The following is a 12,491-nucleotide window of genomic DNA, read 5'->3' as shown; positions in this document are numbered from 1 at the left end:
CCACTTCAGCTAGCCACCGTCCAGCCCCCTGAAGAGATAGCCTCTAACGCGGGCATTTGGAATCAAAGAAAGTATAAACTAAGAATACCACCATGACGTTCATATTCTAACGGAGGCCACCGAGGTAGACTAGAGTAAGAAGTCTAGAGAATTAAGTGATGCATCCAACTCCCCCAACTCAGTAAGAGCCACCAGTTAAAGGCATTTCCTACACAGGACATATCTGTGGAAGGACAGCCATGTGTAGGAGACCACAGGCATCAACCGTGCTGGGTAAGCCACAGCGACGTTCATTCAACCTTCCGGCTTTTCTTTCTTTTGAAGACCTCAGCTGCAGATGTGCTTGATTGAGGGGCTGCCAAGCCACAGCTGCTTAGCAGCTAGAGCCTTGAACCCAGTGGATTCCTCATCAGGACATCGGGTTAACCTTGGGTAGCCCCCCCAAACCCAAAGTAAAGATGCATGAGGTATAGATACCCGAAGGCACTTGGGGGGCATTTGTCTGACTGTGGTAAAAAGAAAAAATGTGTCAAATTAAAACATGATCATTTCTGGACAAATAAGTTGGTTAGGCTTCTTAAAAGGTTGAGCCACTGCCAATTAGTCCCTGGAACCTGAGACTTTACAATAATAATAACTCAAGCAACTAGGGTTCCTAGCAAGCAGGTTGAAATCAGGAGTAAATGACAGCCTGTCACCCTGGGGCAGCCCCAAAGCCTGTCTGAGGATGCTTCCTCCACCTTTCTCTTAAGTAGGGAGTGTAGCTCATGGGGAAGAGGAAGGCCACGGAGCTTCCTTTCCGACGCTCATCTCTGAGGACCAAGTTCCCCTCTGCTGTGTAGTCCTAGTTCAAATGTCTGTCACTGTGGGATGGAGGAAGGGAAAGGAGGGTGGCCAGCCAGTCTTTGACTCTTGCCTCTCACCTAGTTTTATCCCAGTGAGAGGGAAGTTTCTAGAAAAAAAAAAAAACACCCTAGATAGGCCGGGCACATGCCTTTAATCCCAGCATTTGGGAGATGAGGCAGGCAGATCTCCGAGCCCTAGGCCAGCCTAGTCTACTCGTTCCAAGAACAAGGTCTACGTGGAGAATTTGGTCTCGAAACACAACCAAACCAAACCAAACAACAAAAACAACCTAAACCCCAAACAAGAAAGACTCAGGGAAGAAACAGTCCTGGCTTCTTTTGTCTTTATATTATGTATAACATGGTCCCTAAGTACCAGATTTGTAGAGAAGAAATCATCTCATAACTTTATGGCTTGAGTATCAGAATGAAATTATAGTAAAATGTTTTTCTGAGCACTGCACACCGCTGTACTACAGCGAGGATTCACTCTGTTCATGGTTATTAAGTACCTACCATGTTCTAGAGCTGGGGATGGGGCTGCAGATCGGGAAAACAGAGAGTTGGCTTTCTAGGACTACAGGTGGGGTTGGTGGGTGGCACTGGGGGATGAAGGGGCACTGCTGCTGGGCCTTTCTAGCCAGAGCAGGGATTCCCTTCTGAGCCCACTGACAAGAAAGGTATCTTTCTGTATTATGTCTCTGATCCCTCGGGCGGTGACATGAATGACACAGTGAGCCTCCATCCCACGCCCTTTTATAGGAGTGTGGAATCCATCACAAACATGGGATTAGCTGGGAAACTTGAGGACAGTTAAATCCACAAATACAAACGTCTGTGTCACACTGGGAGGCAGCCCCCCCGCCTGCCCCCACTTGCTCTCCCAATGATCCTTCAACTCTGTCAGCTATGGCTTAGCTCTTCCTGCGTCCAGGGCCTTGTATCATTCACAAAATGACCGAGTGTGAGAGTTTTCAGTTACACCCTGCACACAACCCAAGTGTAGAAACGTCCACTCAGGCCCCGGGATGTTTGATTCAGCAATGCGCACTGAACAGGAAGAGGTGCCGAGGCAGTTGATTTCGTGACTGGTTGGTTGTACCTGCACAGTGAGAAGTCCAAGGGACATCGGAAAGCTAGTCAGACTGTAGAATTGTGAACTTAAAAGCCTTATTACATTAAAAAAAAAAAGTTAGATTAAATTAAAAACACAATAGCAAACAAACAAAAGTCGGGGAAACTGAAGAAGCATCCCCGGTCCTCTTTGGTTTTTGCTGTGCAGACGCAGCACTAGTGATGGTGACTGCTACTATTCATTCAGTGTGTCCGGGAAGGGACCCAGGGACTTCTGTTTGCTGGTCACATGCACCAGAGTGACTTTTCAAGTTCCGTGTAGCTTGTGGAGGCTGAAATGATGGCCATACTGGATAGCCACAAGCAGCAACTAAAACTACAGACCAAAAAGGCAAAGAAAGGAGATGGGTAACAAATCCTATTAATGAATTTCCACAAACTATATGTCTGTCACATTTTATTGAGACTCGGAAGTGGGCCTCTGCGTAGAGCATGTCGTGCGGTTTTTAAGAACTTCGCGTTATGAAATATATGTGGAATTATGTCTGTGCAAGGGTGAAAATAATACTGGCTACAGAAATAAGCACAACTAGCTAGTTTAAAGACTGCTCCAGGGGCTGGAGAGATGGCTCAGTGGTTAAGAGCATTGCCTGCTCTTCCAAAGGTCCTGAGTTCAATTCCCAGCAACCACATGGTGGCTCACAACCATCTGAAATAAGGTCTGGTGCCCTCTTCTGGCCTGCAGGCATACATGCAGAAAGAATATTGTATACATAATAAATAAATAAAAATAAATATATTTTTTTTTTTAAAAAAAGACTGCTCCACTAGCCAAAGAGATGAGAACTGGGTTATAGGGATGGCTCAATGGTTAGGAGGGGCACTCTTCTCCTAGAGAGCTTGGGCTCGGTTCTCAGCACCCATGTAACGTGTATCACAACATCTGCAACAATAGCCCCAGCTTCAGGGGGACCCGAGGCCGTCTTCCTGCCTCTGCAGCAACTTCACTTACACGCGTACATACCCCTGTTCCTCCCGCCCCCTCACCGCAACTACAAAGAAAATAAATCTTAAAAAAATAGAAAGGGTGGAGAAATGGCTCAGGGGTTAAGCACACTGGCCGCTCTTCCAGAAGACCCAAGTTCAATTCCCAGAACTGACATGGCAGCTCACAACTGCCTGTAGCTCCGGTTCCAGGGGCCCTGATACCCTCGCATGCAGGCAGAACACTAATGAACATAAAAATAAATAATACTAAAAGAAATGGAAATGGGAATCAGTATTCCTGTTGTTGAGAGAACAGACCCGTATCTCTCTACACAAGATGCGTATCTAAAAACTCATATTAATAAAGTTTTATTTTAAAATGTCTGATCTTATGATTCAAAATATCTAAAGGTATGATGCAAAATTGTAAATAAAATTGTAATAAACTCATAATTTTTCAGGTAATTTTTTTTTTTTCGAGACAGGGTTTGTCTGTAGCTTTGGAGCCTGTCCTGGAACTAGCTCTTGTGGACCAGGCTGGCCTTGAACTCACAGAGATCCGCCTGCCTCTGCCTCTAAGTGCTGGGATTAAAGGCGTGTGCCACCACCACCCAGCTCAGATAAGTTTTTTAAAAATTTATAGTGATATATTTGGGAAATATTTCTTAAATTGACATATTTCTATGATCGCAAAACCCTGAAAATATTTATTAAACAACTATAGGAACTAGGAATGTAAGAAGACATAGGATAAAGTTATTTTTTTCAATACTATGCAAATTGCACTTTCTGAAAAACTTGTACTTTGGAATAAGATGCACCCTTCTCCCCCATTTCCTGATACCTTTTTAGGGAGAATACTCCCAAGTTTAAAACAATGGGTCAATTACTAATCTGAAACAAATTACAATAAATATGCTTTGAGTATGGCAAATGTACTGTAAAATAATATACTTATGATGTTGTTTTTCAGATTAGTAAATGATTAAGTTAATTGTTTTAAATTTGGAGATAGTTTACCTAAAAGGTGTCTCCAGGGTGACAAAAATATAGCAGGTATACTGTTTAAAAACTTAATTTGCATTATATTTTTACAAAGTTCTTTGACATCAGGCATCTGTATTTGCCGGCAGCGAGTGAGAGTCAGGCAGGGGTAGGTCTCTGCCCTGTGGCATGAATCACCATGAATCATAGGCAGTACTGGGCCCAGTGACACTTAAGAGTTTGTTAGCGATAGAATGGGGTAGCCATTCAGCATGGATGAACAAAAGAGGAAGGATGGAAGCAGGCAGAGAGGGAAGATGAAGAGGAAGGAGGGAAGCAGAGAGGGGAAGTGAAAAAGTGAGTGGGAAGGGAAGAAGAAAAAGCAGAAAGCATTGAGTTCAGCCCCTGTGGGGCAAAGACACAATTGTCGACCGTCCTGCCAGTGAATCTCTGACACCGCCCAATTCAAGTGGCTCCACCACATCCATGTACCGGAATCACCTGAATGGCTGATTCAGGCCACGTGTGCAAGAGTCCACCCAAGCGCTGGGGGCGTGGCTACCGGAGAGCCCACACAGGACATTCCTGGGTTCGACATCCAGTCTTGAGAAATGCATGCCCCCTTGCCCCACCTTAAAATAATCTCTAGCCGGGCGGTGGTGGCGCACGCCTTTAATCCCAGCACTCGGGAGGCAGAGGCAGGCGGATCTCTGTGAGTTCGAGGCCAGCCTGGTCTAAAGAGCGAGTTCCAGGACAGGAACCAAAAGCTACAGAGAAACCCTGTCTCGAAAATCAAAAAAAAAAAAAAAAAATCTCTGTGCGTTATCTGTCCTTTGATAAAGTTCCACAGGTGTTTATGATTACATTCTTTAATTACATACAGACCTAGCCTAATTCTTTCATTGTATATATGAGAAAACTGAGGCCCAGAGATGCTGAGGAACTGACCGAAAACCACACAGCTATTGGCCTGGAGTCCCGCTTTTATGATTTTTTTTCCAGGAAAAAAAAAAAAAACAAAAACCAAAAACCAGTCTTCCTCTACATGGTTGATTCCTTGTGAGCTCACAGCTGTCTGTCCTAGAACCCCTGCTCATGAACAAGAAGGATACATGAACAAGATATTCTCTCAAAAATGACTGAAACAATGTTTAAAAAGCCAGTGTCTCCAGGTGGCAATCACAAAGCCAGCCAGCAGGCTCTTCCCACTCTGATGACCTGGTCACCTGTTTTTGACACAGCCAAGTCAGCTGTGCAAAGTGCTCCCATCCCAACAGCGCGCCTGTTTGCTTTCCCCGGGTCAGGAGGAGGGGAAAATGATTTTCTTGGCTAACTCCTTACAATTCAAAAGAAGGTTAAGAAAGTACATTTTCCAATCCTTCAAAATGGAGAAAGCTGGCCTGCCTTTCTCACACTTGGCAGGGCTGAAGGACATGTTTTTGGCTATTAGCCCACGTAGCTGGTCATGTTTATAGACAGCCCACAAAGGGAACGTGGATGGTGAAGTTACTTCAACCTCTATGTCTATTTTCTCCCCTCCCTTCGTAGTCAAGGAAAAGCACAAAAGGCTAAAGCATTTCAGAACAACGTGAGGGGCTCAGCTATCACTTCAGCCCATTGCTCAAGACTTGTGCGCAAATGGGAGCGGAGGCCGCTCAGCGGAATTCCTCGCAGGACCCTTGAGATGAACCAAGCTAAGCTACGCAGAATGTGGTGCAGAATTCCCACAGTACATCTGCACTTTCTATAAGAAACATCTGGGGCTCCATGTACTTCAGACCTCACTTTATCGTTTCTCAAAAAATTATGTAGCACGCATAAACTCCAAACACTGCCCATATTAGTTAATTACACAGACACAGAAGAATTGAATGTGTCATTTCTCTTGACAGAGGTTAGACAAGTGTTCCAGCATGTGTGTGCTGGGCAGTCTTCTCATGCGAAGCCTAACATGGTCTGTCAGGGGTCTCTTTTAAAGCCAAGTGCCACACTCTCTAACCTCCTTTCCACTCAGAATCAAGGAACTTAAGATTATTCAAGAAATAGCATAACTGGAGATATCCATTACACCTACCAAGTTATTGATTTCTTCAGATTACCATGCTACTTGCTTGTCATAACTTAAGTAATCATAAAACACAAATGCCTCTGGGGAAGATACACAGCTCCAATTACTTTTCTTTCACTAAGGTGAAATAGTCTAGTTTTACTATTAGGCTAGTATGTATGCATGTATGCCCGAGACTGTGAGCTTGCGTGTGGGTATGTGTATGTGTATTTGTATGTGTGTTCTATTTTAATGGTAGTTACTGAGGAACTGGTCCCTGAAGCAAAGGGCACACATGCAGTGGGCTAATATTGCTGTTCCCACAGGGGCTCCATGAAATATGGCATTTACAAATTTGGACTAAACAGCACTATTTATCACATGGTGGAAATGGTCCAAAAGTGCTAAGAGAGACGTTGGCATTCGGGCAAGTCCACTACTGTTGAACCCAAAGAAGAACTACATTCTCCAGGATGCACTGGAGGCACTGAAAGACCCTGTGTAAAATCCTTCCTGGGGACCATTTCAGCACCGCACCCAATGGATCCCCTCTGGCTGTGGGTGTTGTGTTTCATGGGGAGGAGGCACAAAACTGATGTGGACCAAGTCTGATCCCAGTCCACACAAGCCAAGTCCCAAGACTGTATTTTCTTATTTTCAAGATTAATACGTCAAATATATCCGCTGGCTATTGGAGGGTTGGAGTCACCACTGTGTTAGAAAAAGTTAGAAGCCCCCAGAGGAGGTGGACTGGGAAGCCCTGGTGGCCGAGGAATGCCTGAAATTATTTGCTGTCTCCTCTTCGGTCTTAAGTATGTTTTTAACTCTCTACCATTTTTGTTTTGAACACCTCTCCATGGTCCTTCAAATGGCAAGATGAAATAATTTGAATAAAAGGCAATGTATCCGATATCCAAAGGCCTCAAAGAATAATTTTTGATAGGTCTCTAAAGAAAAAAGGAAAAAAAAAACTTGAAAACATTGTGGCTTGCAATGTGTTACCAGATAATCTTTCCCCTTCCTTGGGGGAACCCAATGGCACACAAAGTTTCTTTCCTTTATTAAGCCACTGATGTTTGCTCAGAGCATTTGGGACCCTAGAAAACTGGGGTCATATCACATTAAGTACTGGCTACTCTATATTGGCCTTTCTAATTTTTTTTAAAGGCAATGCAAACGGAGGAAAAGGTGGTTATATAAAAAACATCACAGGAAACCAAATAGCCTTTATTTAAATTAAAAGCAATCATGGCCTGATTCTTGGAACTCACTAGGAAATGCTTTTGGCATGCAGCTGCTGCGTGGGGCCAATCTCATGTGTAATTGGAAACATTTCAAACAGAATTGTTACTGAAGTCACAGACCATAATTGTGAGCTGTGGGCTCAGTACCCTCCATAAAAGAAGGGCGGTGGAACTATGGGAGGGGACTCGGGGCACTGGGGGCATCTTAATGCAGAATGTCACTCTTCACTGACACATCTTTCTTTCCAAAGGCCAGAAGAGCACAGCAAAGCTGGTGGGAGCTGGAAACCCACCAGCAGGACAGAGTACCAAGACAACTGAAATAACACAGCCCTCACTTGTTTCCTGACAACTATGTAACGAGCTGGAAAGAAAGGGGTTGGCTCCAATCCCCAGGGAGACAAAACGCAAGTTCAGCTTCATGGGCCAGTTGGTTTCTTAGGATCACCTAGGAAAAACTTGGGGAGAAGAGTTACATAAAAGTGAATGACAGCTATTGGCTTGTTTGCAGTTCTGTTTTCAAATACTTACAGTGGTTTCTGCCTATCTGACTTTTTTTTTCCTTATAGGAAAATGACCACGGAAGGTGGTACTATCTTTGTGTTCTTCCAGAAGTCCCTTCAGATGTGACCACGAGCATTTAAACAGACAGACACAGGAAGAATTATTGAACTGTCTGAGAGGCCTGATCCCCCGAGTAACTGGAAACAGCCCATGCCCGTGAACCAGCAACTCAGGAACAGCTCGCGGAAAAACCATGTCATTCTGGCACACGGCGAGGGATCTGATTATTCTGTCGTATCTCTGTGCCAGAAATGTCATGACATCAGCATGCGCCAAGCTGTAAAGCAAACCTCTTTCCACTGCCTTCTTCAGGAGAGGATCAGGGCATACGGGGCATGCAAAGCTTCCTGGTTGCTAATGGCCAGCCTTTGCCACAGCTCGTGGATGCAGGGCCGACCCCACTTCTGCCGAGCACCACTGTAAACCACGTGGTTCATTTGCTGGTTGCCAGGGTGCTGAGGGACGACTTTTACATGTGTCCAAGGGGAGGGGTCCAGAAGGGCAAGGCTCTATGCTGCCCTTAGGCCATCCTGGTCCCTGACACTCTGTCAGAAGCACAGCCTCAGCTTCTGCTGAGGCTTGGAGACACTGTAACAGTACCTGGCTTGGCCTCTAGATAACTCTGCTCCCTGCTCCAACCCTTTGTTCACACCCACTTTCTGAAGTTCCTTATCCAATAACCAGGAGAAAAATAATGATCCCTTAGCATACCAACACACCCACCCACCAAGAAAACACCTCATTCACTTTCCTTACTCCTCTTCATTCTAGAACATTGCACCTAGATTTACATAATTTTAATATTCTCACAATAGTAAGAGTGGAACAAAGAATACTGTTTTATATAACATGGAGAAAACACAGAACTGTTTTCCTGAGGGGAGGAGTCTATCTTGGTCAGATGACATAACAAACATTCCTGTGCACACATGAGAATCAGTGTGTGTGTGGATGTGTGTGGGTTCGTATGTGGTGTCAGCATGGAGGTCAGAGGTTGATGTCACCCATCTCCCTCTCTGTCTCTCCACCTTGTTTTTTTTGACACAGTCTCTCAGGGAACCTAAACTCACTGATGGTCTAGTCGGCTCCCTGGTGCTCTGGAAACGTTGCCTGCCCTGTTCCACTGTTGCTGAGATTACAACCGCAGGTAACCATGCCTTTACGTGGGTCCTGGGGATCTGAACCAGGGCCCTCATACTTGTACAACAAGCTCTTTAGCACCTGAGCCATCTCTCCAGAACCCTGTTGTTGACTTTTGAAATTCTACTTTTTTAAAATGGAAAATGTATCCATTATAAGATACTATGTTCAGGGAACTAACTGCTGTAATTAAAATACCAACGAGTAAAGGATCATCTCGACTGAGAATTGTTAACCTTAATATCAGACAATTCAAAAATATAGGGTAGGTTATTGTGAGAGTTTCTACCTGGTTCTCATTCTATTTCTCCAGTATTAGGGTTGTCACTCCCTGGGGTGTGGCTCAGCTGTGGAGCCGAGCACATGCCCAGGTTTGCCCCCAGTATTGCAAAGACATTGCTTGCAGAACCTAACCTTTTGTGGGCCACGGACAAGCTACTGTAGACTTTAAAGAGATTATCTATTCCAGATATTTTAAACTACTAAGAGAGACTAGCGGGGACAATTCTATCACAGTCTAGCTATCAACCACCAAGTTTCTTTTCCCTTCTAGCTTGTGCTAAGTTTTTCTTTCATCACCCAAGCTGACTCATTTTAACAAAAAGCAGACCCATGATCCTTGGTTATATATATATTAAAAAACATAGGCAACCTTTTAAGCATCATTAGTATTACCTGCAGAACTGATTGAATCTGTCGCTTTAGTGAAATATAGCAGTTTTCTCTTAAAAACAATCCGTGAATCAACAGGCTCACTCACTGGTAACTCTCCAATTATACCAAATTAAGAATGGGAAAATCAAATTACCAAACTCATTCACTCATATCAACCTGTCCATCTTTAGACACCATTCTGCTCCCCTTCTTTTCCTTCCTAAGGCTCATTTCGAAGCACGAGTCATTCATTCGCGCCAGGCATGACTTATTTTGAGTTATCAGTAAGTGTTCGAACTCTTAACAGAGGGTAGCATCCCTTATTCCTAGTGCCTTTTGTATAGCCCCTACATTGTTAGCCTTTAAATCCTTCGTATAAACACTTCTAGAAGTGCTTATTAAATATCTCCTTCTGTGTTTTCTGACTCGCCAGTGGATGGCATTTAGAACTCTTTGCTACCAGCAGGTGCTGTATTTTGCTTTCTTTAGGCTCCAGCTGGCTACAATGATAGATTCTTGTCCCAGTCACCTAGGCTAGGAACCACATTGGAGGCGAAATGAACCCAACCCCACCAGACAGCAAGATAAATGGTTGCTGTTTAAGTTTTAAATCCCCTGGTGGGAGTAAATATTGTTCTAGGCAAAAGGCTCGACAAACATTGCGTCATCCTTACGGAGCTGTCTTGATGAAAACAGAATTTTTAGATTAGGTTGGCCCTAAATCTAAAAGTGTATCTATCTGGCTGTCAAGGGTTTTGGTATTCTCTCCTCCCCATTTCCTACTCTAAAAACAGACATATTGTTGGGGATGATCAAACGCGGCTGACACGTCCCAAGGGGCACGGTCCCACTCTTGGTAAAGAAGGCCGCTGAACACTGACACTTCCCTGAGGATAATGGCGACAGCAAAGGCTTAGTCGGAAAAAGGCCAGTTGTCACCTAAGTGACAGGCAACAGCTGAGCTCACACATCTGGAGCTAGAGGAGGGCAAACCTTAACAGCCCTCATTCGTCTACACCTTGGGCCTGTCTGAAGATGGAAGTCTCCTTCACTCCAAAAGTACATTAAAAAATATCTGATGGTGAACCACGTCAATTACATAACATCAGCGCAGCGCAGACACTGCCTTCCGAAAGCGCTGATTAAAACCAGGCGGCAGACAGAACTGTTCAGGGACAGATAGGAGATACAATTTCATCAAGTATAATTTGTCATTCATAAAACCTACCCTAAAAGCCACAAATACAGCATTTTTTTTTTAAACAGCACAAGTGCACTTGGGCTCCACCAGGGATTTTCACATATGCTCCTTCAGACCGGTTCGCCGTGCGTTCTTCTCCTTGATCCTGGCTGCAGTCCTGCCTGACACGTTTTAAAACCAGGAACCAAGTGCGTCAGGCTTAAGAATCTGAGTCCTCTCGGGGCGGGCTGGAACTCAAAAGCTGTGCCAGCCATCCCCGCGACCTCCCGGGTACACCCCCCCTCCGTCTTCAGTCTCCTGAATGCAATCTGTGGACAATTTTCCGAAAGTCCCAAAAATAACACGGCCCTGCCAATAGTCGTTGGCGATGCCGTTTGTTTTTCTTAGAGGGCAATGAAAACTCAACAGCTTTTCTGCTGCATCCTGAGTCCCGCTCCTGCTAATTATTAACAGACCTAGTTTCTTCAACTTTTTTCTGCCAGCAGGGAGAATGCCGCGGCTCCCCTTCTCTCCCACGGGCGAGCTGCGTGCAGAGTGGGGTCTCCACGGAGGGCAGGCTGCGGCTGCCTCTCCAGGGCAGGCGGCCCTTCCCGGGCGCGCTAGGGGCCGAGCCTCCCCGCAGACGCCAGTAGGTGACAGGCGATCCTCAGCCACTCACCCTCGCCTCCCCGCTCTTGCGTGGCCCGATTCGGGGCCATGCAGCTGGCCTCGGCGCCGGGGGAGGGGGGAGAGCCGGTACGACCTGGCTGCCACGCAGCACGAGGGGCCGTGCGCCCAGCCTCTGCGCCACCACAGCCCAGCAGCCCTCCCGGAGTCTTCCCCGCGCTCCCAAACCGCCGGACGTCCCATCCCGCGCCGTGACAACGCGGCCCGAGCCGCGGCGCCCCCAGCCCCGGCGCCCCGAGACACTCACCCCAACGCGCGAGCGGTGGCCGCGCGATCTTCCTCGCCGGCGCTGGGAGCTGCGGTCCTCCGCGTCAGGCGCGCTCCCGCGTGCGCAGCCCCGGGTGCGTCCGCAGCCGGGCACGGAGCGCTGCGGCCGCGCGGTACCAGGTCAGCGCAGGCGGCGCGGGGTTGGCATGGTGGCGGCTCCCCGGCCGCTGCTCGGCTGCAGGCGGAGTGCGCGCTCCAGCCGGGGCCGCTGCAGAGCACCCGCCCCGGGCCGCCGAGAGGGCGCCAGCGAAATCCCGGAGCGCGGACGCCTGGGATGCAGGAGACTCTGCGCGCCCACGCGCACAGTGCAGGGCCCGGATCCCTCCCGCCAGGCTGCACCCGCCGGGCTGCGTTCTGCAGGCCCGCGAATCTCCGCCCCGTCCCGCCCCGCCCCCGAGTCTCTGCCCTTTTTAATGCTGTGGTCGTGGTTCAGTCAATAATCTAGATGGATTGATTGCGAGATAGAAAGGGTGAAAGGGAGGAAAAGGTAAACCCAATTTCCTCTGATCAAACAGTTTGACGGGTTCCCCATTAGGGTTCCCTTTCCTTTGGGGCGTGTAGAGAGGGCACAAGTTAATTAAACTCTTGATTCCTTCTGGCGCTTTCGCCTCTGGTAACCCCACCTGGACTCGATCCTATCTCGTGTAATTCCCCGAGGGTTGGCCTTAGTCGGCTCCGCAGCCCAGAAGGTGAAAATTCAGAACATGAAGCCCAAACTGATGGTCTCAAGGAAAAAGCCAGAGGGTGCAGCCGAGGACCCTCGGGGAACCAACCACGGTGTCTGGGGGTCAGGTTCGAGTTAGCCCAGAGGACTAGAT

At 47.0% G+C, this 12,491-nt stretch overlaps 1 protein-coding gene across 1 annotated transcript in view; it reads right to left on the bottom strand.

Moving 5' to 3' along the window:
- Positions 1-11,885, bottom strand: part of Prickle1 (prickle planar cell polarity protein 1) — a 92,744-nt gene extending 80,859 nt beyond the window's left edge. The window contains exon 1 of the mRNA XM_041672327.1: positions 11,654-11,885. The gene's annotated coding sequence lies outside the window, so the exon portion shown is untranslated. The remainder of the gene's footprint in view (positions 1-11,653) is intronic.
- Positions 11,886-12,491: the final 606 nt, after the last annotated feature.

The sequence above is a fragment of the Microtus oregoni genome, unplaced genomic scaffold, assembly GCF_018167655.1.
Source record: "Microtus oregoni isolate MIOR12 unplaced genomic scaffold, Mior012 000022F_ref0000154, whole genome shotgun sequence".
NCBI lineage: Eukaryota > Metazoa > Chordata > Mammalia > Rodentia > Cricetidae > Microtus > Microtus oregoni.
The sequence above is the reverse complement of the archived record's forward strand: the minus strand, read 5'-3'. Positions and strand labels throughout refer to the sequence as shown.